Source organism: Pongo abelii, chromosome 12 (assembly GCF_028885655.2).
Source record: "Pongo abelii isolate AG06213 chromosome 12, NHGRI_mPonAbe1-v2.0_pri, whole genome shotgun sequence".
NCBI lineage: Eukaryota > Metazoa > Chordata > Mammalia > Primates > Hominidae > Pongo > Pongo abelii.
The window spans coordinates 90,742,349-90,764,761 of NC_071997.2; positions in this window are offsets into that span (position 1 = coordinate 90,742,349).

Consider the following 22,413-nt stretch of genomic DNA (forward strand, 5'->3'; position numbering starts at 1 on the left):
TGTTTTGGTTACTGTAGCCTTGTAGCATAGTTTGAAGTCAGGTAGCATGATGCCAACAGCTGTGTTCTTTTTGCTTAGGATTGTCTTGGCTATTCAGGTTCTGTTTTGGTTCCATATGAATTTTAAAATAGTTTTTTCTAATTTTCAAACTTCAGTGCTTATTTTCCTTCATCACAAAGTCTCCAAAGGATGCCTCATGTTCCCTTGGGATTAGTGCCTTCTCAAGGCTGCCCACTCTTGTCTGAAGCACTTTCAGGCTACTGCCTTTCTATTCCTCAGTAGATCTTAGATCCACCAGATCTCAGTGTTTCCCCACTAGGGTGGGACTCTGTTTCGTAGATGATTTTATCAGTGTTTTGTTGTTTCTAGTCCCCCATTGCACTTTACTGAGAGCAGAGCAGAATATGGCAACACAATACAAAACCTCTCAAGATTACAACACAGACTATATTGAATGGGACAAATTCTCCTGCTTTTTAAAATGTAAAATGGATAGTTTAATCATGATTAATAATGAATCTAAATATCCTTAATATCTTCAATCCAAAATTTTCTGGAGATTTGAAGACAAACAATATAGCATGTGTTCTGATTTATGAATGAATAAATTGAAATAATGCATTTATTCTTGTTATTTTTATTATACATGTTATAGATTATATGTAAACCATGTTTGTATGGGGGTTCATGTACTTCACATGAGTTATTGTGCTTTTTGCTTTCAAGTGACCATTATCTTTTATGTCTCATACAAATATCAAGGGAGATGGGCTTCGAGAGGTGAGAGGGTGAATTTGAATAGAGGCAAAACCTTGCAGATACCCAGAGAAGCTCTGACTACTTCTAACTGGGGGCAAGTTCACAGGTTAAAAAAGAAGAGACAGTTGTGACATACTTACATGATTATATTTAACTAAGTAATGGTTTTAAAAGCTGCCAAATTCTTAATATAATTGTGTCAACCACAAGATTTATATGAAATTGCATGACAAGTGATGTGGCCCTAGAAAGACATGAGTTTGAATGTTTTTTCTCTCAGTGCTTTGAGTATATTTCTCTAATTATATGCATTACTCTTAAAAATGCCAAAAGGTGCTTTCTAGTTTGATATGTAAAGAGCTCAGAAGTCATCACTTGCATCTTGACAACAAGAAAAAAAGCTGAACAAACTGAAAATCAAAAACTCTTCTTGGATCCCTCACAGAATGGAGACCACAGGGCAAACTGCTTTCTAAAATGGAGAGAGAATCTGGCAGATACAGTTAATCACAGCTTACTGGTAGCAGAAGACCAGAAACAGAATCCACAGTTGAAGCCACTATTGGTAGGAGCAATTTAAACTGTAATTGACCAATTGCTGGAGGCTCATTGAGAGTTAAAAACTAGGACTTACAGGTTTAAGAGGACCTCTCCAGTCTTTCCAATTTCACCCTGAGGAGCCCTGCCAAGTTTTCATGGGGAGGACTGAAAAAAAAAAATCTCTTGTTTCAAGAGATTTTCATAATGGAAAAACAACCCTTCTGAAATATACAAAAACTCTTTTTTTGTTAAGGAGCACAGAGCACTCTCTGTGCTCCTTAACAAGTCCTGCTGTCAGGGAAAACTATTTTGTCAGAGCCTGATTGGTGTTTTACCAAAGCCTACCTGACCAAAGAATAGTGAGTGGGATGGATGGGGTAGGGAAGAGAAATATCCACCCCAGATTCACTAAAAGACTGACACATAATCATATGACTATAGAATTCTTCCTCTCCTCCACATCTTACCACCATATCAAGAAGCCTTCTGTATAACAGCAGGGTATTATAGCTGAAAGAACTGCAAACTTCAGATCCTAATTAAGGAGTTTCTAGGGACACCCAAGGACAACAGGGAGAAAAAAAAAAAAAGACACTAGAGAAAGTGTTAGCATTTGACACCACAGCTGCAGCAAACAGTAAACACTGTCGAACTCCTAGCCAGATAAACATAAAACCTCACACTAAAGGCCTATTTGCCTCAGTTCCTTTTATCTGATATATCATGTTTGCTTTAATAAACAATTATAAGGCATGCTAAAAGGAAAAAATCACAGTTTGAAGGGACAAATCAAGCATTAGAAACAGTCAAATATGAGAGAGTTTGAAGTTTCAGCTAGCAATTAACTAAATAATTATTTTATCCAGGAATTTAAAATAACTGTGATAAATATGATAAGGGCACCAGTAAAGTGTACAACATACAAGGACAGATGGGTAATATAAGCAGAGAGAGAGAGAAACTCTAAGAATCAAAAAGAAATGTTAGAAATCAAAACCATAGTAACAGAAATGAAGAATACCTTTGGGTTTATCCATCAGAAGACTGGACATGGCAAAGGAAAGAATCAATGAGCTTGAAAATATGTAAGTAGAAGTTTCCTAGACTAAAATGCCAACAGAAAAAGAAATGTTTGTAGTTTGTGGAATAGTGCAATGAATAACAGCAATGGTATAAGAGATGGGAAGAAGGGATTGGTAATACTCTGTTATACATTACTTGTACTACACAAAAGTGGTATGGTTTTATTTGAAAGGGAACTGAAGTTAGTCATAAACATATTTTGCAAACTCTAGAGCAATAACTAAAAACGTTTTTTAAAGTATAAATGATATTTTAAGAGAAAAGAGAAAATGGAATTATATAAAATGTTCAATTAAAACTGGAGAAGGCAGAAAGAGACAAAAAAGAAAGAACAAGGACAACAAGTAAAAAAGAGTTACAAATGTGGTTGATATTAATCCAATGATAACAATAGTTACTTAAGATAAGAATGGTCTAAATTTATCAGTTAGAAGACAAAGATGTCAGAGTGGATAAAAAACCCCACTATATGTTATCTGCAAGAAACCCACTTTAAATATAATAACACAGATAGATTAAAAATAAAGGGATGAAGATATACTAACACTAATCAAAAGCAAGCTGAAGTAGCTATATTAATTTCAGACTTCAGAGCAAGAAAAGTTATGGATAAAGAGGGGCATTACATGATGATAAAAGGGATCTATTCCCTAAGAAGACATAATCATTTTAAATGTGTATGTGTCTAACAACAGAATATCAATATACATTAGGCAAAAATGATAGAACTGCAAGGAGAACTAGATGAGTCTACTATTATAGTTGGAGATTTCAACACCCCTATGTCAGAATTGACAGATTCAGCAGGCAGAAAATCAGTAAGGACATAGTTGAACTGAACACCACCATCAGTCAAATGAATCTAATTGACATTTTAGGAAATACTTCATACAACAACAGCAGAATACATATGTTTCCGATGCACACAGGGAACATTCACAAGGTAGACCACGTTTTGAATCTTAAAAAAACCTTGACCAATTTAAAAGAATAGACATCATACGAGTATGCTCCCAGGCCATAATGGCATTAAAGTAGGAATCTCTAACAGAAAGATAGCTAGAAAATCCCAAAATATTTGTATACAAAAGAAGTTCTAAGTAACACATGATCAAAGAAGTGTGAAGAAAAATTAAAAAAAATATTGAACTAAATAAAAACATTTTCATTTACAACCCATCAAAATTTGTGGGATGCAGCAAAAGCAGTGCTCAGAGGCAAATTTATAGCATTGAGTGCATGTATGAGAAAAGAATCCAATAAATTAAGCCTCCACCTTGTAGACTGAAAAAAGGACAAATTAAATGCAAACTAAGCAGAAGAAAAGAAATAGTAAAAATCAGAGCAGAAATCAGTGAAATTAAAAACCAGAAAACAATAGAGGAAACCAACATCCACATGTTGGTTCTTAGAAAGGATCAGGAAAATTCATAACCACCTAGCCAGCCTAATCAAGAAAATAAGAGAGAAGACACAAGTTATTAATCATAAATGAAAGAGGAGGCATCACTACTGATTCCATGGACATTAGAATAATAAAAGAAAATTATGAACAACTATATGTCCACAAATTTGATGTTACATAAAATGGGTCACTTCCTTGAAAGACACAATCTACCAAAATTCACACAAGGAGAAATAGATAATCTGAATAGGTCTATATATATTCAAGAAATTGAATTAGTAATTAATAATCTTTCAAAAAAAAGCACAATGCTCAGATTGTTTCACTGGTGAATTCTACCAAACATTTAAGAAAGAAAAAATACAAATACTCTATAATCTATTTGAGAAAAAGAAGCAGAGGGAACACATCCTAGTTTATTCTATGTGGCTAGGATTACCCTTATGTCAAAACCAGGTAAAGACATTTCAAGAAAGAAAATCTACAGACCAATATTCATCGTGAATATAGATGGAAGAAACCTCAGGAAAATATGGGGGAACTTCAAAAGTTCATGGAATAAATGGAACTAAAAGATAAAAACAAGAAATATAAACTTTATTAACATAAACTCCATCAAGTTCAAGATACCTTTGTAAGCAATGATACTGGCCATTTAGTCTATTTCTAAAGAACTGAGGGTCCCAGAGATTTAACCATGTCAATTCAGTATTTTTTACATTATTCAATGAAGAAAAATGAGTGCCCTTTAAATATATTTTTAAAATTAGAAAACAAAAAGAAGTCAGGAGTCAAAACAGGACTGTAAAGTGGATGCTTAATAATTTCCCATAGAAATTCTTGCAAAATTGCCTTTGTTTGATCAGAGGAATGAGTAGGAGCATTGTTGTGGTGAAGAAGGACTCTCTGGTGAAGATTTCCTGGGCTTTTTTCTGCTAAAGCTTTGGTTAACTTTCTCAAAACACTGTCACATAAACAGATGCTACCCTTTTGCCCTCAAGGAAGTCACACATAATGCCTTAAGCATCCCAAAAAGCTGTTGCCATGACCTTTGCTCTGGACCTTTTGGTTTCACTGGATCAATTCCACCTCTTGGTATCCATTCCTTTGATTGTGCTTCCAGGATTGTACTGGTAAGACATACTTCATCTTCTGTTACAATTTTTCAAAGAAATGCTTCAGGATATTGATCCCACCTGTTTAGAATTTCCATCAAAAGCTTTAATCTTGTTTGCTGCTGAAATGCCCCTTTTCTTCTCCTCAAGGTGGCTCTCCCAGAGAGGCTGCTCTCTTTTCTGGAATTTGCCTTGTTGTGTCCTCACTGCTGAAGCACTGTCACTGCGTCCTAACAAAACACCACAGGATCTGTAAGACATTGCCTCTCGTTGGAGATTTGCTCCTTCTCCCTATCTCAGACAGGATTCAATCAAGAAAACAGAAGCCACAGTATGTACTCCAGGTGTTTAAAGTTTTAATTTAGAGAATTAAGGGTATAGTGAAATATTGCAAGACCTGGGGTAGTTTTGGCACTCATTAAGTGAAAAGTTTGTTTAACTTTAATTTTTTGTCAGAATTGTGTATGCTGAACCAATTGAAATGTCTATAATGTGGCAATTGTTTCTGCTGTTAATTGTTGGTCCTCTTCAACTAGGATGTGAATAAGATAAAGTTTTTTCTCACAAGTTGATGTGGGTGGTCTAGTCACTGTGGGCTTCACCCTTAACATGGTCTTATCATTTCTTAAAGTGAGTCATCCATTTGTAAACTGCTGATTTCTTTGGGTCATTGTCCCCATAAACTTTTCATAAAGCATCAATGATTTCACTATTCTTCCACCCAAGTTTCACCATAAATTTGATGTTTGTTCTTGTTTCAATTTTAGCAGAGTTCATGTTGCTCTGCTAGGGGCTCTTTTCAAACTGATGTCTTACCCTTTTTGTTAATGGTTCCTTAAACTAGCTCCTGTTTAGGTATGTTGTAAGAAGTTAGCGTGAGTTGATTTGGATGTAAAAGTTTTTGAAATGCCTGAATAGTTTTTTCATAATAAATATTTTCCATGAACCTTTAAAGACTCCCTCTTAGGAAATTAAATCTAGCAGTGGATACAAAGAATTATATATGATGCCAAGTAGTACTTATTCTAGGTGTACAAGTATGGTTTAACATTGGAAAAATCACATCAACATACTAAAGAAGAAAAATTATATAATCATATTAATAGATGCAGAAAAAACATTAGACAAACTCCAACACCTCGTTCATAATAAAAACTTTCAGCAAAGTAGCAATAGAAGGTGCTATGGTTTGGATATGGTTGGTTTGTCCTCACCAAAACTCATGTTAAATTTGATCCCCAATGTTGTGAGTTGGGACCTAGTGGGAGGTGTTTGGGTCATGGGAGTAGATCTCTCATGAATGGCTTTGTGTCATTCTCCACAGTAGCAAGTGAGTTCTCACTTTGGTGAGACTGGATTAGTTCTCACATAAATGATTAGTTCCTGAGAAAGTAAGTTGTTAAACTTTTTGACTTCTTTGGTTTTGCTATCTTGTTTCCTCTCTCAGCATGTGATCTCTTTGCATATGCTGGCTCCTCTTCCACTTTCTGCCATGAGTTGATGCATTCCAAGGTCCTCACCAGGTGCAGATGCTCAATCTTGAACTTTCCAGCCACCAGAATCATGAGCTAAATAAACCTCTTTTCTTTAATAAATTTCCCAGTCTCAGATGTTCTGTTATAGCAGCACAAAACAGACCAAGACAGAGAAGAACTTGCTCAAGTTGATAAAGAGCATGTGTAACAAATATAGAGCTGACATCATAATTAATGCTGAGAAACTGGGCACTTTTCTTCTAAGATTGGGATAAAGGCCAGGATGTCCCTTCTTACCATCTCTATTCAACATTGTACTAGAAGTCCTAGCTAATGAAATAAGATAAAAGGAAATAAAAGGTATGCATCTTGGGAAGAAAGAAATAAAACTATGTTTGAAGATGACATAATTGTCTATTCAGAAAATACCAAAGAATAAACAAAAAACCTTCCTGGAGGCCGGGTGTGGTGGCTCACGCCTGTAATCCCAGCACTTTGGGAGGCCAAGGTGGGCGGATCACAAGGTCAGGAGATCGAGACCATCCTGGCTAACACGGTGAAACACTGTCTCTACTAAAAATACAAAAAATTAGCTGGGCATGGTGGCAGGTGCCTGTAGTCCCAGCTACTCCGGAGATTGAGGCAGGAGAATGGCATGAACCCAGGAGGCGGGGCTTGCAGTGAGCTGAGATAGAGCCACTGCACTCCAGCCTGGGTGACAGAGCGAGACTCTATCTCAAAAAAAAAAAAAAAAAAAACCCTCCTGGAACTAATAAGGGATTATAGCAAAGCTATTGGTGTAAAGTTAATATATAAATGTAATTACTTTCTTATATATCAGCAGCTGAAATTTGAAATCAAAAACACTAAATCATTGAGATTAAAACCAAAATAATCTTAGGTATAGATATAACAAAGTGTGTATAAGATCTATATGAGGAAAACTACAAAATTCTCATAGAAGAAATAAAAAAATTTAAGTAAATGGAAAGACATTTCATGTTCATGGACAGGAAGGCTCAATCTTGTTGAGATGTCAGTTCTTCCTAAATTGATCTATACCTGCAACACAATCCCAATAAAAATCCTTGCAAATTACTTTGTGGATATCAACAAACTGATTCTAAAGTTTTATATGGAAAGACGAAAGACCCAGAATAGTCAATAAAATATTGAAGAGGAAGAGCAAAGTCAGAAGACTGACACTACATGGCTTCAAGTCTTACTATAAAGCTTCAGTAATCAAGACAGTGTGGTACAGTTTGAGTATGCCTTATACCAAATGCTTGTAACCAGAAGTGTTTGGGGTTTTGGATCTTTTTTGGAGTTTGAAGTATTTGCATATAGGTACATTGAAACCTAATCTGAAAATCTGAAATCTGATGTGCTCCAAGGAGCATTTTCTTTGAGCATGAACTTCGAGCATTTTGTTAGTCTTAAAAAGTTTCAGATTTTGAGGCATTTCAAATTTTGAATTTTTGGATTAGGCATGCTTCTTTTTTATTGGTAAAAGAGTAGACAGATTGATGGGACAAAATAGAGAGCCTAGAAATAGATCCACAAAATATAGTCATTGGTCTTTGACAAAGAAGCAAAGGCAATACAAAGGAGAATGAATAGTCTTTTCAGCAAATGGTGCTGAAACAACTGGATATCTAAATGCAAAAAAAAAAAAAAAAATCTAGATACAGACCTTACAGCTTTCACAAAAATTAAAATGAATCACAGGCCTAATCTAAAATGCAAAATTATAAAACTTGTGGAAAGTAACAGAAAATTTAGTTGACTTTGAGTTTGGCCATGAGTTTTTAGATAAAACACCCAAAGCATAATTAATCAATGGAAGAAAACATTGAGTGAATTTTCTTTATTATTATTATTTTTTTCTGAGGCAGGATCTTGTTCTGTCACTCAGGCTGGAGTGCAGCGGAGTGATCTTGGCCCACTGAAACCTCCGCCTCCCAGGCTCCAGCCTCAGCCTCCTGAGTAGCTGGGTCTACAGGCGTCCACCCCATGCCTGGCTAATTTTTTGTATTTTACTAGAGATGAGATTTCACCATGTTGTCCAGGGAGTGGTCTTGGACTCCTGAGCTCAGGCAATCCGCCCACCTCGGCCTCCCAAAAATGCTAGGATTACAGGTGTGAACCACTGTAACTGGCCAGTTAATTTTCATTCAAATTAAAAATTTTGGCTCTGCAAAAATTAATTTCATGCACTGTTAAGAGATTCAAAAGACAGGTCACAGACTGAGAGGAGATATTTGCAAAACACATATCTGATAAAGGCTTGTATCCAAAATATGCAAATAATTCTGAAAATTCAACAATAAGAAAACAACCCAATAGATGCTTCACCAAAGAAAATATACAGATGGCAAATAAGCATATGAAAAAAAGCTTAGCATTATAGTCATCGGGAAACTGAAAATTAAAACAACAGTGAGGTACCACCACACACCTGTTAGAATGGCTGAAATCCAAAAGACTGATGATACCAAAATGCTGGTGAAGATATAGAGCAACAGGAACTCTCATTTACTGCTGGTGGGAATGCAAAATAATAAAGCCATTTTGAAAGACACCTTGGCAGTTTCTTATAAAACTAAACATAGTCTTACCGTATGACTCAGCAATTGGGTTTCTAGGTAGTTACTCAAGTGACTTGAACGTTTACATTTACACAAAAAAACTGCATACAAATGTTAATAGTAGTTTTATTCATAATTGTGACATTTTGGAAGCAAACAAGGTATTCTTCAACAGTTGAATGGAGAAACAATATCTATACAATGGATACATTTTAAAATCACTAAATAATATTCCATTGTATTATTCCATTGTATGAATCTATAAAATGGAATATTATTCAATGATTTAAAAACTATGAAGCCACAAAAAGACATGAAAGAAACTTAAATATATATTGTAAAGTAAAAGAATCCAGCCTGAAAAGACAGCATATGGTATAAATTCAACTATATAACATTTAAAAAAATGCAAAACTATAAAAACAGTAAAAAAGTCAGTGGTTGCCAGGGTTTGAGGAAGGAATAATAGGTGGATTATAGGGCATTATTAGGGCAGTGAAACTATTCTGTGTGATATGACAACAGTGGATACATGATGTTATGCATTTGGCAAAAATTACAACATAGCGAACCCTAGTAAACTGTGGTCTTTAATAATAATGTACCTATGGTCTTCAATTAATAATAATGTACTAAGATTGGTTCATCAATTGTAACAGATGCACCACACCAGTAGAAAATGTTAATATTTGGGGGAAACGAGAGTCAGGGGAGAGAGTGTGTGGGTACTCTCTGTATTTTCTGCTCAGTTTTTCTGGAAACCTAAAACCCCTCCCAAAATAAAGTCCATAATAATATGCTAAAGAGACTTGTGGATCTTTAGTCTGGGCCAAACCACCCTCCTGGACCCAGTCTGTGATGGGCCTTGAAATAGGAACTTTGAGAAGTGGGGATGGGGGGTGGAGTGCGGGAGGTGGGGGGAGTTGGGATGGTGGATTTCACTTAACATCCCAGCCACCATGACAGAGTGGCACAAGAATCTGGGACTTTAACACACACCAGGCTTGCTCTCTTGAAGTTATTTTTTTGCTTTCAGGGGGTGAAAGGAAGATTATGTACTACAAATTAAGTAGTCATGCCAAAACTCAAATTAAAGTTCTGACAATGACACTCTAGGCTTTTAGTTACATATGATTCTTGTTGTTTCTAAGGGCACTCCTTTACCCCTTTGGAGAAAGCCAACAAGATAAAAAACACATGACTTATCAAAGGTTGTTGCTTGCCCTGGAAGAATTTTTTTTTTTTTTTTTGGAAGCTGCCATTTCCCTCAGGAACCCTCACTGGATCGTGTAATTTGTGTTGGGGATTTGGCTTTTCTGTTTATGTGAGTTTTGATAATACAAGTCAGGCTGAGCATTTAGCTAGCGTCTCAGCAGGCACGTTTGTCAAATGCAAATTAACATATATAATCTTCATATACTTCCAGTAACTGGTTTGATGTGTGCTCTGTTGACAAAGGAGTCTCCCAGGTAATAAATGTTGAATGCTTGGAAATAGGGAATATATTTATACCTCAGTCAAAAAATTAGCTCCAAAGCCAAGCTTTCAGTAAAGAGACAGTGGCTATTTCGTTATTTTTTTTTTTTCAAAACTCTAGATGGTTAGTTAACTAGATAAAAAATAAATATATTAAAATTATATCTTTTTAGTTGAGTTCTCATTAAATTTGCTTAAAAATGAAAAAAAATTAGCTCACTTTAGGATAACTGTATTACTCCAATTTTAGTATATGCACTGCTGAAGTGAGCACTTAGGATAACTGCATCATACATATCTATCTCTATTTCTTTTTCTACTTGGAGTTTAATGTAAATATATTACAATAAGAAATAACCTTACTAATTGAGTAATTGGCTCAATGGCATGGGGAAATCCAGTTAACAGCTAAAGATGTTTAAAGTATGAAAAAATTAGGCCAAGTTGGGTAGATTGCTTGAGCCCAGGAGTTTGAGACCAGCCTGGGCAACACAGCAAAACCCTGTCTCTGAAAAAACGCACAAAAAAGTAGTCAAGCTTGGTGATGTGTGCCTGTGGTTCCAGCTACTGGGGAGGCTGAGATGGCAGGATCACCTGAGCCTGGGAGGTAGAAGTTTCAGTGAGCTGAGATCACACCACTGCACTCCAGCCTGGGTGACAGAGTGAGACTGTCTCAAAAAAAAAAAAAAAAAAAAAAAAAGAAATGGAATGAATACATAATGTAAATACTTTGAAGAAATAATAATGACAAATAGCCAATTAAAAATCCTGACAGATTGGCTTTAAGGAATAGAAAAAATATATTGTCATTGTTACACTCGAAGTTAGCAGGCAAGAACGTTTCTCAACTACTGTTATCTGACTAATCAATTAAAATAACATTTTTGTTTACTATGCTAGTGCCATTTATTTGTCAAGAAAGCTTTTCAAATTTGAACTTCAAATTAGCGTATGTTTAAATCAGTTTCTTAACAGTGGCACTATCGACATATTAGTTCGGGCAATTCTTTATTGTGGGGAGCTATTCTGCACATTGCAGGATATTTAGTAGTATCCTTGATCTCTAACTGCTAGATGCCAATAGCATCCCCCTCTCCAGGTATGACAAATAAAAATGTCTGCAGGCATTGCTACATATCCCCTGGAAGGCAAATTTGCTTCTGTTTGACAACCAGTGGTCTAAATTATTGGAATATCCAAAACAGAGCAATTAAAATGACCAAGTCTTACTGAACATATATTCTACAATGAACATGGAAGAAAGGATGCTTTTAAATCAGAGTCAGTGTGTAAATAGACCAAATTTGATGTTACCTAGTGCTCATTCCAAGGACTGAATTTGGGTGACCATAGCAAACTATTTGGTTCACATAAACTTTTATTTTCCTTGGTTGGGTTTGGTGTATAACCTGTTTGCTCCAGGATAACTTGGAGCAGACTATAATAGTCAACATAATAGTTCAAGGATACCCATGTTGACTAAATATATTGTTGATTTAATTACTGTGGTTTTGAATAAAAAATTTAGACCTCTTCTTTCTGAATAAGTGCTTTACCAACATTTTTCTTGTAGCTCTTCATAGCTCTAATGACACTTTCACTAATTCAAAAAAAGTAATTTGCCTCCAAAGGCTGATAATTTCAATTAACTGTTTTGATCAAGGAAGGATTTATACATCGTTGCCAGTTGGGCTGATTGCTCATTCGAGGGCTTTAATTGTTCCTTGGCTCATTTCTTTTTAAGAAACATTTGAACTAGCCTTTCTTTTGCTCATTAGGTGTTTGGCAGCTTCCCAAGGTAAGCAAGGGTTGACTTAGTACACGGAGGATTTTTGCCTCTCCTTGATATCCATTCCTTCTTTCACTTCTCTGGGTCCAGGTCTCTTCTTCTTAGAATGCACTTTGATTTCTAACGCTAACCACATATGTTTAGAAGCTCAAGTGAGGCTCAGGGCAGTGAGAGTCATTAGTTTTTATTTTTTGTTGGATCTTGTTGAACCACTTTGAGGTAGACTAAGAGAACGACCAATGTGGGGCATGTTGAGTCTAAGAGTTGGGTGGGTAGGGGGATGCTCAGGGGGTGGCCAATCATTTTAGCTTGACTGAGACTGAGGGGCTTTCCAGGACATGGGGCTTTTATTGCTAAAATCAGGAAAGTTCCAGGAAAATCGGGATGAGTTGGTCACCCTAGGAATACTATTGCAATCCAGATGTCTTGGGATTCAGCATCATGTGGACTCAAATATGACCACACAGCCATCAATACCTAAAAATTGATAGCTCTGGCTCCCCCATCTTACAATGGCAAACACTTAGTGTCCTGAAATTCTCTCAGATTTTTGTAGGAGTCTCCAGAGAATGACTCATTCGTATCCATAAAGGAGAGCTTTTCTCTCTCTCTGTTTTCTTTTTCCTTTCCTTCCTCTTCAACTTCCTGGCAGTGGCTTGTAGTCTACAAACTGCCTATACTGCCACTGTTGTTGGAAGTGTCCGTAAAACGCTGGCCCACTCCCAGACCTTGCCTCTCTGTTGCTTTCGTGGGGATAGTTTTTCTCTTCTGGGAGATCCCAGAGCCTTCAGGTCATTAAAAGTGCTCAGAGTCACAAAGTCCTTTAGCTCCTGGGCTCCCTTCAGCACTCTTGGCCAGCTCTTAGACACACTCAGTTGCACTCTTCCTATACTGGAAGGCTTTTTCTTCCATTATTCTTTTCTCCCTCTCCTCTTTTACTTATTCGAAAGCATTCCTGAACCTACAAAGCAGATAACAAAAAATCCCCATGCACACTAACCCACACCATGGAGGGTGTGGTCTTACTCCTCTTATACACTCACTCAGAAGCTTCTTTACTGCTGAGCCAAACCACTGTCTTACACAACCATTAAGTGGGAGGATTTTCCAAACTCACCATGGGCTTCATCTCAGCCTCCAATTGCTTAATTGAACCACTCATGGCCCCCATGATTATATGGCATGAGTCTTGGCTTTTTTTTGTGTGTGTCAAATCCAAAATTACTAGGAAGACATCAGGATAGAAAGCAAGAGGTCAGAGAGATGCTGTCCATGGTGCTGCAGCAGTGGTCATGTTGATGAGTACAACTTGAAAGTACAGACAGTCCCTGACTTAGGATGGGTTCACTTCCAATTTTTCGACTTTCTGATGGTGCAAAAGCAATATACATTCAGTAGAAACCATACTTTAAGTACCATTACAGCCATTCTGCTTTTTCATTTTCAGTACAGTATTCAGTAAATTACATGAAATATTCAATACTTAACTATAAAATAGTCTTCACATTAGACAATTTTGCCCAACTTGAGCCCAAATTTGAGCATGTTTAAGTTAGGCTAGGCTAAGCTATAATATTTAGTATTCAGGTGTATTAAATTCATTTTTGACTTAGAATATTTTCACTTTACAATGGGTTTATTGGCACATAACTTGATTGTAAATTGAGAAGCATCTGTACTCAATTATAGGGCAAGTATTAGTGAGTCAAACTCTTGTTTCCTCATTAGCCACACCCGTCCAACTTGAATCATGTTTTTTTGTAAAGATATAAGATGTAAAACAAGCTATCAGTTAGAAGGAGTTTGGCTGCAAGTAACATAAATTATTATCCAAACTGGCTTAAACAAATAGGACATTTATCATCTTATAGAGCAGCAAGTCCATAAATGGGGAAAACTTTAGAGTTGATAGGCTCAGTGGATCAGAAATAGCAAGAAGCCAGATTATCTCCACATCTGTGTCATATCATCTGTACATAATTTCATCTTCTAATTCTTCCAGTGACAGATAGGTGCCAAAAGAGATTGGGAAAACTTGTGCCCTTGATTTAATCCATTAGGAGAAAGAGAGAGGAAGAGGAAGATAGAGACATGAGGGAAGAGAGAGGGAAGAGGAAGGGAGAAATTATTCCTCAAATACGAATGTAATTTCTTCCATTTAATCTTATTGGGTCAATTTCGGTCATATGCTCACTCTGATCAGTAAGAATCACCAGGAAAATGCAGTCGTTGATTTGTTTAGACTAATCAGAATCAAACTCAGAATTGGAAATGGAGTAAACTTCCCTGAGTCACATGTACTACATGAGAAAATGATTGATAGTTGAACAAAATCGAGACTCCTTTAGGAAAGAGGAAGAAGGGAGTGGAGGCCAGGTAGACAACTGACAGACTTCCCTACAAAAATAACTCCATTTTATGCTATTTCTCTATCTCTGTGATGGCCCTGGTACTTTGGCAATAACCTTGTAACGACTTTGGTAATACTCTTACAATTTGGCAGAGTAAAGAGTTCAAAGAGGATGGGTTTTGGCAATAACCTTGTAACAACTTTGGTAATACTCTTACAATTTGGCAGAGTAAAGAGTTCAAAGAGGATGGGTTTTGGCAATAACCTTGTAACAACTTTGGTAATACTCTTACAATTTGGCAGAGTAAAGAGTTCAAAGACGATGGGTTTTGGCAATAACCTTGTAACAACTTTGGTAATACTCTTACAATTTGGCAGAGTAAAGAGTTCAAAGACGATGGGTTTTGGCAATAACCTTGTAACAACTTTGGTAATACTCTTACAATTTGGCAGAGTAAAGAGTTCAAAGAGGATGGGTTTTGGCAATAACCTTGTAACAACTTTGGTAATACTCTTACAATTTGGCAGAGTAAAGAGTTCAAAGAGGATGGGTTTGGGAGCCCTATGGACCTGAATTTCAGCAATGGCTTTGCTGTCTTCTTCAGACAAGTGAGGTCACCTCCCTGAGCTTCTGTTTCCTTATCTGTTAAATAGATTAATGCTATTGACTATGGAGCATTGTTGTGGGTATTTAAGACATAATGTTTATAAAGTATGTTCTCAGAACCGGACACATAGTAGCTACTCAAGAAATGTTAGTTTTCAGCTCTTTCTTCTCCCCTGCCTTCCCAAGTTGGGAATATAACTACCTGTTGAATTCCTATCTTCACCACTCTTGGCCAGCTCTTAAACACGCTCATTTGCATGTCCCGTTTTCAACTGCATTGCTGGGCTGCCTTGGGCCATCCAGGGGGCCAATAGGGAGGGTTATACGTCTAGCATCACTGTCCAAAAAATGGAAATCAGTGGTGTGTTATGCACCTCTTCACTATGTGATGTTGGGTGGTTCAATCCCTCTGTAGGTGACTGCCCTACAGTGTCCAATTTCTTGTGTATCTGATCCTGGCACAAGCACAGGTTTGGGGTCAGAATATGTGGAATCTGCTACTTGAATATTTCTGAGCATCAGGTCTTTCACAGTACAACAGTGATTTTTGTGACCTTCTTTGTTGGTTATTTTTTGGTATAACAATAAATAGAATAATGCATGAAAATGCACTTAAAATGCAATGTGTGAAACCATGTGAAATCTGCTGTTCTCCAGTTTCAGCCTTTCGAGTATCCAGAACTGATGATGTAGCCACAAATATCAAGATTGAATCTAGAGCCATCTTACCTAATATGGGATATCTGGTCAAATTCTTCCTGGCCCCATTCCCATTTTACTGATTTTCTTCTTTTGATTATCAAATATTTAGGACCTATTGTGGGTGACAAAAATCAGGGGTTCAAAGACATTTAAGATGCTTGGCCTTATGAAGTAGCAACTTCTCTGTCTCCCTCCACTTCTTCTTACTTCACAAATCTAGGTTGAGTAAAAGGAAATAAACTAGCCCCCTGAGTCTCCACCTCCATGTCTGAAGGATGCCTTCTTGCTGCTGTTGTAGCTTCTGAATGATACTCAGCATCCCTTGAGTGCCTGAGTGCTTGGTTTCAGTGGATTGTGATGTTGAGGTTGAAAGCACTCTCCAGAGAAGGGAAGGGCCTTGTTCAAGGCCACACAGATGATTTAGTATCATGTCCTTAGCTCTTTGTCTTCTGCTGAGCTGGTGACTGGTAAGGCTAAGGCCAAGGCTATTTTTTCTCCAACACATGGGTTCTCATGAATTTTCATGGGTGCATCTTCTCTAGCATTGAGGGACCCACTGTTTAAAACTGTATCTATCTCCTCCTCACACCTGGAATTCCGTAAGCTGCAGTCTATATAAATAGACTTGGCTCTCTGCTATCAGGTTGTAATAGAGCATAGGGCTGGTATAGTGAACACCACCATTTCAGTGCAGACTTGGTGAGGGACCATGGATAAGTCACTATATGTGTGTGTATAAATGAAAGTCAGAGTTTCTACCTTTTGGATGGCTTTTGGGGAACCTAGGAGGCTGTTTGTGAGAAAAAAGGAATGCAGGGGAAGATGTAGGATCCTGGAGTGGAATCCAAAGATATGGTGTCACCTGCTACCTTTTGTGTAACCTTGGGCAAATCCCCACATATCTTTCTTCTTCCATTTTCCCATTGGTAAGATGGTAATAACAATAAATATTTGTCTTAATCTAATGAGGGTTATGGAAGAAGCCAATATTGCTATAGCAGTCATGAGAGAAGAGGACATGTGAAGTAGTTAAAATAATGTAGGCCAGGAGGTAAGTTCTGAGAAGAAAAGGAACTGAGGAGAGGGGATGTATGGGTGGTGTCAGCAGATGCAGATGTGGGAGGACTCACAGGGATTCTATCCTGGCTGTCTTTTCTGGGAGGCTGAAGGGTCCTAGTGGATAGTGCTGTTATATATGAATTAGAAAAAGTAGAGAGAAGGGGAGGATCTGCAGTGTCCAGAAAGAAGAGGCAAGAGGAAAATTATTCTAGCCTGTTTGAAATTGGTAAACTTCTTCCCTTTAAGTTAAGATTGGCTTACCTAAGAAGGAGAGAACAAAGAGCATCAATGTATAAAGGGTGAGATAGAGAAATCAAGGAATAGTGAGTAATCCTTGAACCATCACTGGAAAAAAATCAAAGTGGAGGTTATCAATGGATTATGCTTTAGATTCTTTAACTATAAAGATTTGTGAGAATCTCTGTGAAAGCAGGAGAGAGGAAAAACATGCTTAAGGATGGCATTGTTTTCCTGGAAGCTTCCACAGGATACTTTTACTTACGGGCCACACCTAGCTGTGAGGGAGGCTGAGAAATATAGTTTTTACTCTGGATGGCTGTATGCCCAGCTAAAATTTCGATTACTGTGGATACTGGGAGACAACTAGAAGTCTCTACCACAAAGAATAAATAAGACAATGTATGTAAAGCAATGAGCACAGTGTCAGGCTAGAGCAGGTACTTGATGCATGTCAACCATTGTTTCCACCCTTTACTTACATCAGAAAGGGAAAGGATAGCAAAGAGAGGGTGGGGTGGGGTAGGGTGAGTCCTGTGCCACTTTTGAAGCCCTGGGGAGAGAAGATGATGCTTGTAACAAAGGCATGAAAAGGAAGCAAGGATTTTGCCAGAGATGGGAGGTTTACGGTTGCTTTTTTAGATTTCTGTTTGGAAAATTGGTGTTTCAAAGACAGATAATCAAAATGGAAATGTGCTAAGAGGGTACAGATAAGGCAGAAATATGTTTTTAAAAAAAATTTTGTTAGTATACTTTAAGTTTTAGGGTACATGTGCACAACGTGCAGGTTTGTTACATATGTATACATGTGCCATGTTGGTATGCTGTACCCATTAACTCGTCATTTAGCATTGGTATATCTCCTAATGCTATCCCTCCCCCCTCCCCTCACCCCATAACAGTCCCCAGTGTGTGATGTTCCCCTTCCTGTGTCCATGTGTTCTCATTGTTCAATTCCCACCTATGAGTGAGAACATGCGGTATTTGGTTTTTTGTCTTTGCAATAGTTTGCTGAGAATGATGGTTTCCAGCTTCATCCATGTCCCTACAAAGGACATGAACTCATCATTTTTTATGGCTGCATAGTATTCCATGGTGTATATGTGCCACATTTTCTTAATCCAGTCTATTTTTGTTGGACATTTGGGTTGGTTCCAAGTCTTTGCTACTGTGAATAGTGCCACAATAAACATACGTGTGCGTGTGTCTTTATGTATTTACAGAGCACCTTGGGAGTGTTTTGCTTATGTGAATTCTAAGGGAGTATTAGACGATATGTGAGGAAGACTTTAAAGTCTTAGGAGGAATGTAACTATGCAAATCAGAGTGTTGGCAGTATTAATGACAACAATAGTTTTATTATATGTCAAGCACTTTGCCCTTCAAAAGAAAAAGGTTCTGCGAGTACAAAGAAGCATAGTAGCAGCAAAAATGAGTTCCCAGTGGAGGGCACTGCCATTTCCCAGTGACCAGTGCACACCTTCTTTATCTGGGGCAACACGGAGGATTAGTTGCCATTTGAGTCATTGTTTAATCACAAGGCCAGAAACCCTCCCTTTTCCTCTCTCTCTCTTCTCTCCTTTGCTTTTCTCCTCTTTCTCTACCAGGGGGAAGATACATGCCTCTTTAGTCTTCAATTTCTGTTTTTCTCCTTTTGACTCCTTTGATCTAAGGAGGAGTGTTGGTTCTTGCTCTAGGCCACTGTGACTAGCAAAGTATTTTCTCAAAGCCCCTATTTAGCTTCTGCAAAAACGGAACAATAATACATTCCTGGGTGTATGTTCAGAACTAGGATTATGATAGGGGTAGCAGGAAGAGCACTGGATTTGGAAGTAGAATAAGTGTTTCTTACTTATTAATGCAGTTATTTTGGGTAAGTCATTTACCTTATTTAAGCAATGATTTCTCCATTTTTAAAAGAAGTAATAGTTAAAAAAACTAGGAGAGTATTTATGAGTATGAAATAATGGCTATGGAAGGGCTTTCAGATCAGTAAAGCTCTATACAGATGTTAACTGTTGTTATTATCTTATGGGGCAGAGTGGGGTCCCAGTTAGGCAAGAGGTGGAGGTACGAGAATGTACTACAATCTGTACATCTTACAAATGCAAGAGTTTGTTTGCCTCTGCAAGTGGTTTGCCCCTCTTTAGGCATAAGGATGTTTTATAGAGCCAATCATTTATTTAACAACTCCGACAGATCTTTATTTGAGTGCTTACTAAGTATAAGGTCCTGTCCTGTGCACCAGGCACAGCAATCCTTGACCTCCTGGAAATAAGTCAGGTGAGGGAGACAGATAATAAATAAGTACACAAACAATTGAATTCATAATTCCAAATTGTGATGTGCTTAGAAGGGAGCTGACAGGATTGTGGTAGACAATTCAGTGATGTGGGCTGCAGGGAGCTGTCTTTGGTGGCCTTCTCTAGGATATGGCTCTCTTGAGCTGCAAGGAACTCAGTGGCATCTCTGGTCTTCCCTCTCATCTGTGGTTGGACCTCCCACTCAAGTGTCCCAGCCCATCTTATTTTAGAAGAGCTGCCCTGAGCTATTGGCCCACCCCTGCCTGCCTTTCACCCGAGCTGGGGAAAGCATCTCTGGGCCATGGGATCTGCCACTTCTGTGTCTCCCACCACCTGTGCCCAGCTGAAGACAGAGGCTCCCAATTCAAGGGAGAACAGGCCCTTGCATAAGCCCTTATCCTGCCACAGGGGTCCTATCAGGGGTATGCAGGGGTGAGGGAAGGGATAGAGGCAGAGAAGAAGACTATAGCCGACTGCCTATTTCTGTAGTAGTCGGGCCAGCTGCTGGGTTGCAGCTCCCGGGCCTGCAGGCTGAGTGAATTCCAGAAGCAATGATTTCGGGGGCGAGCTAGATTTTTATCAGGAAGCTAATGAAGCCTGCTTCCTTCCCATGCACGACTGCCTGGGACAACTTAGTGCTGCCTTAGATGGCCCACTCAGCACCTGCCTTCTGGATCCGGTGTCTCTCAGGCGAGCCAGCGGAAGCTTTTTGGCACTTATTTCCTTTCTCAGCTTTAAAAACCCTGTCATCTGAGACAGACCAAGTAATTGCTATGAAATAATCTGGGAAGTCACATCTAGAGATGAAGGGTAAAATGTAAGTTGCAGGTACTCACATTCTCTTGCTGCCCCAGGGTCTAATGGTCCAATTTTGACCGGTGGAGAAGGCAACACCTTAAGGAGCAGCATGGTACAGGGAGGAAAGCTCTGGGCTGGGAGTCAGAACATTTGGACTGTGCTCCTCAGCAGATGGGTTACTTTAGGCAAGTCACTCCATCTCTCTGGTCTTAGTGTGTTTATGGTAAAATGAGTCGGATAGGCTAGATGATGTCCCTCGACTGTTCCAGATCAAATAATGAGATTTCATACTGCATTTATAGATACACGCTTTAAAAACAATACTGCACAATCTGTTCTTTATTTATTTTTATTTTTTTAAAGAATGTCCAGAAAAGGGAAATCAGAGGCTGATCTTCTGCTGGTGACATGACATGTGATTCTACATTTCCTCTAGACTGCTGACTTAAATTCGTTGTGATTGATGCATAGTTTCTGCAGAAAGGAAGGGCCATCCTTGAGATCAGCCTCTGAGTGCTTCCTCATTGGTGGGTCCTAGCACGTGACGCAGTAGTTCCTCCAATCACCAGTGGGCAAGGAGGAGGTGGCGAAGGTAGGCAATAGGCCAGGCCAGGCGGGCAGCAGGAAATGGTTGGAATTGTTGACACCTGCACCAACTCTTTGGGACGCTGCCCCTTGCGTACTGTGTGACACCGCGCCCTGTGTACACTCGGCCAGTTTCTACCCTGCTCTGTGCTGTCCTGGAGGGTCTACTCCCAGAGAATGTGTCACTCTAGGCTTCTCTGGCAGCCTGGGTGGTGGAGGAGAGGGAGGTCAGGGCACTTGTCACTGCCGCCTCCCTGCTTTGTCCTCTTGTCACATCTAGGACTAGGGTTCTTTCACAACTTCCGCCCTCACTACAGTCTGGTAATGCTACTATCGCTGAGCCCTTCATCTCCAGGGAAATTAATGGCTTCCTGCTGGGTGCCTGTTCATTCTTTTATCCTGTCTACATTTCTATGGTTAGTCCCATACAGGGTGATTTCTCTTTCTTGCCAAATTTCTAACTGTTAAAACATCCAAACAGGGCATGAAAAGCAACAAGGAGTTAAGATTATATTTATCTGTGGTTGTCAACCATGGCTCAATATTAGAATCCCTTAGAGACCTTTAAAAATCCTGTGTTTGGGCTCAATTCCCCCAAATTCAGATTTGATCAGTCTAGAGTAGGGCTATGATTGGGATTGATGTTTAAAAATTTTAAATTTTATTTATTTACTTATTTTTTGAAACAGAATCTCACTGTGTTGCCCAGGCTGGAGTGCAGTGGTGCAATCACAGCTCACTGCAGCCTCAAACACCTGGGCTCCGGGATCCTCCTGCCTCAACCTCCTGAGTAGCTGGGACTACATGTGGGAGCCACCACACCCAGCTAACTTTTTAATTTTCTGCAGAGACATGGTCTCGCTATGTTGTTTAGGCTAGTCTCAAACTCCTGACCTCAAGAGATCCTCTATCCTTGGCCTCCCAAAGTATTGGGATTACAGGTATGAGCTACCGCACCTCTGACTGATATATTTTAAAAGATGTTAATGTGTAGCCTGAGTTTGAAACAACCAATACCTCTGATTAGTATTGATTGTTGGGGCTGGGGGAAATTCATCTTTTTCCTTTTCTTGGTGGCAAAGGCCCTTTCTTTTTTTCTTTTAAAATTTTTACTAGAGAGAGTTTGATATATACACAAAAGTAGGTTGAGTAGAGCAATGAACCTGCATGTACCCATCACTCAGATTCAACAGTTGTTAATTCAGAACTTCAACTGACTGTGATGTCCAACTTCAGACGACTGATGGCTGACTGGTGTCAGGAATGGCTTGTCAATCTGTAATGCAGCTTGTAAGAACACCCACAGATACAGGATGGATCTGGTGAGCGGTATTTGAAATCTTAAAGCAAGGAGTTTCTTATGGCAGGAGTGGACTCAGTTTACACCCTACCAGTTATATGGGGAAGTTTAATGGCACTGCACTATTAAATCATGCCAAAGATGACTTTCGAAGATTCTGACCTCAAATATTGCTTGGTTTGACTTGTCTCTTAATGTAGATCGGGATGCTAGCTTCAGAGCCTCTTGGTAGGACATTTCTA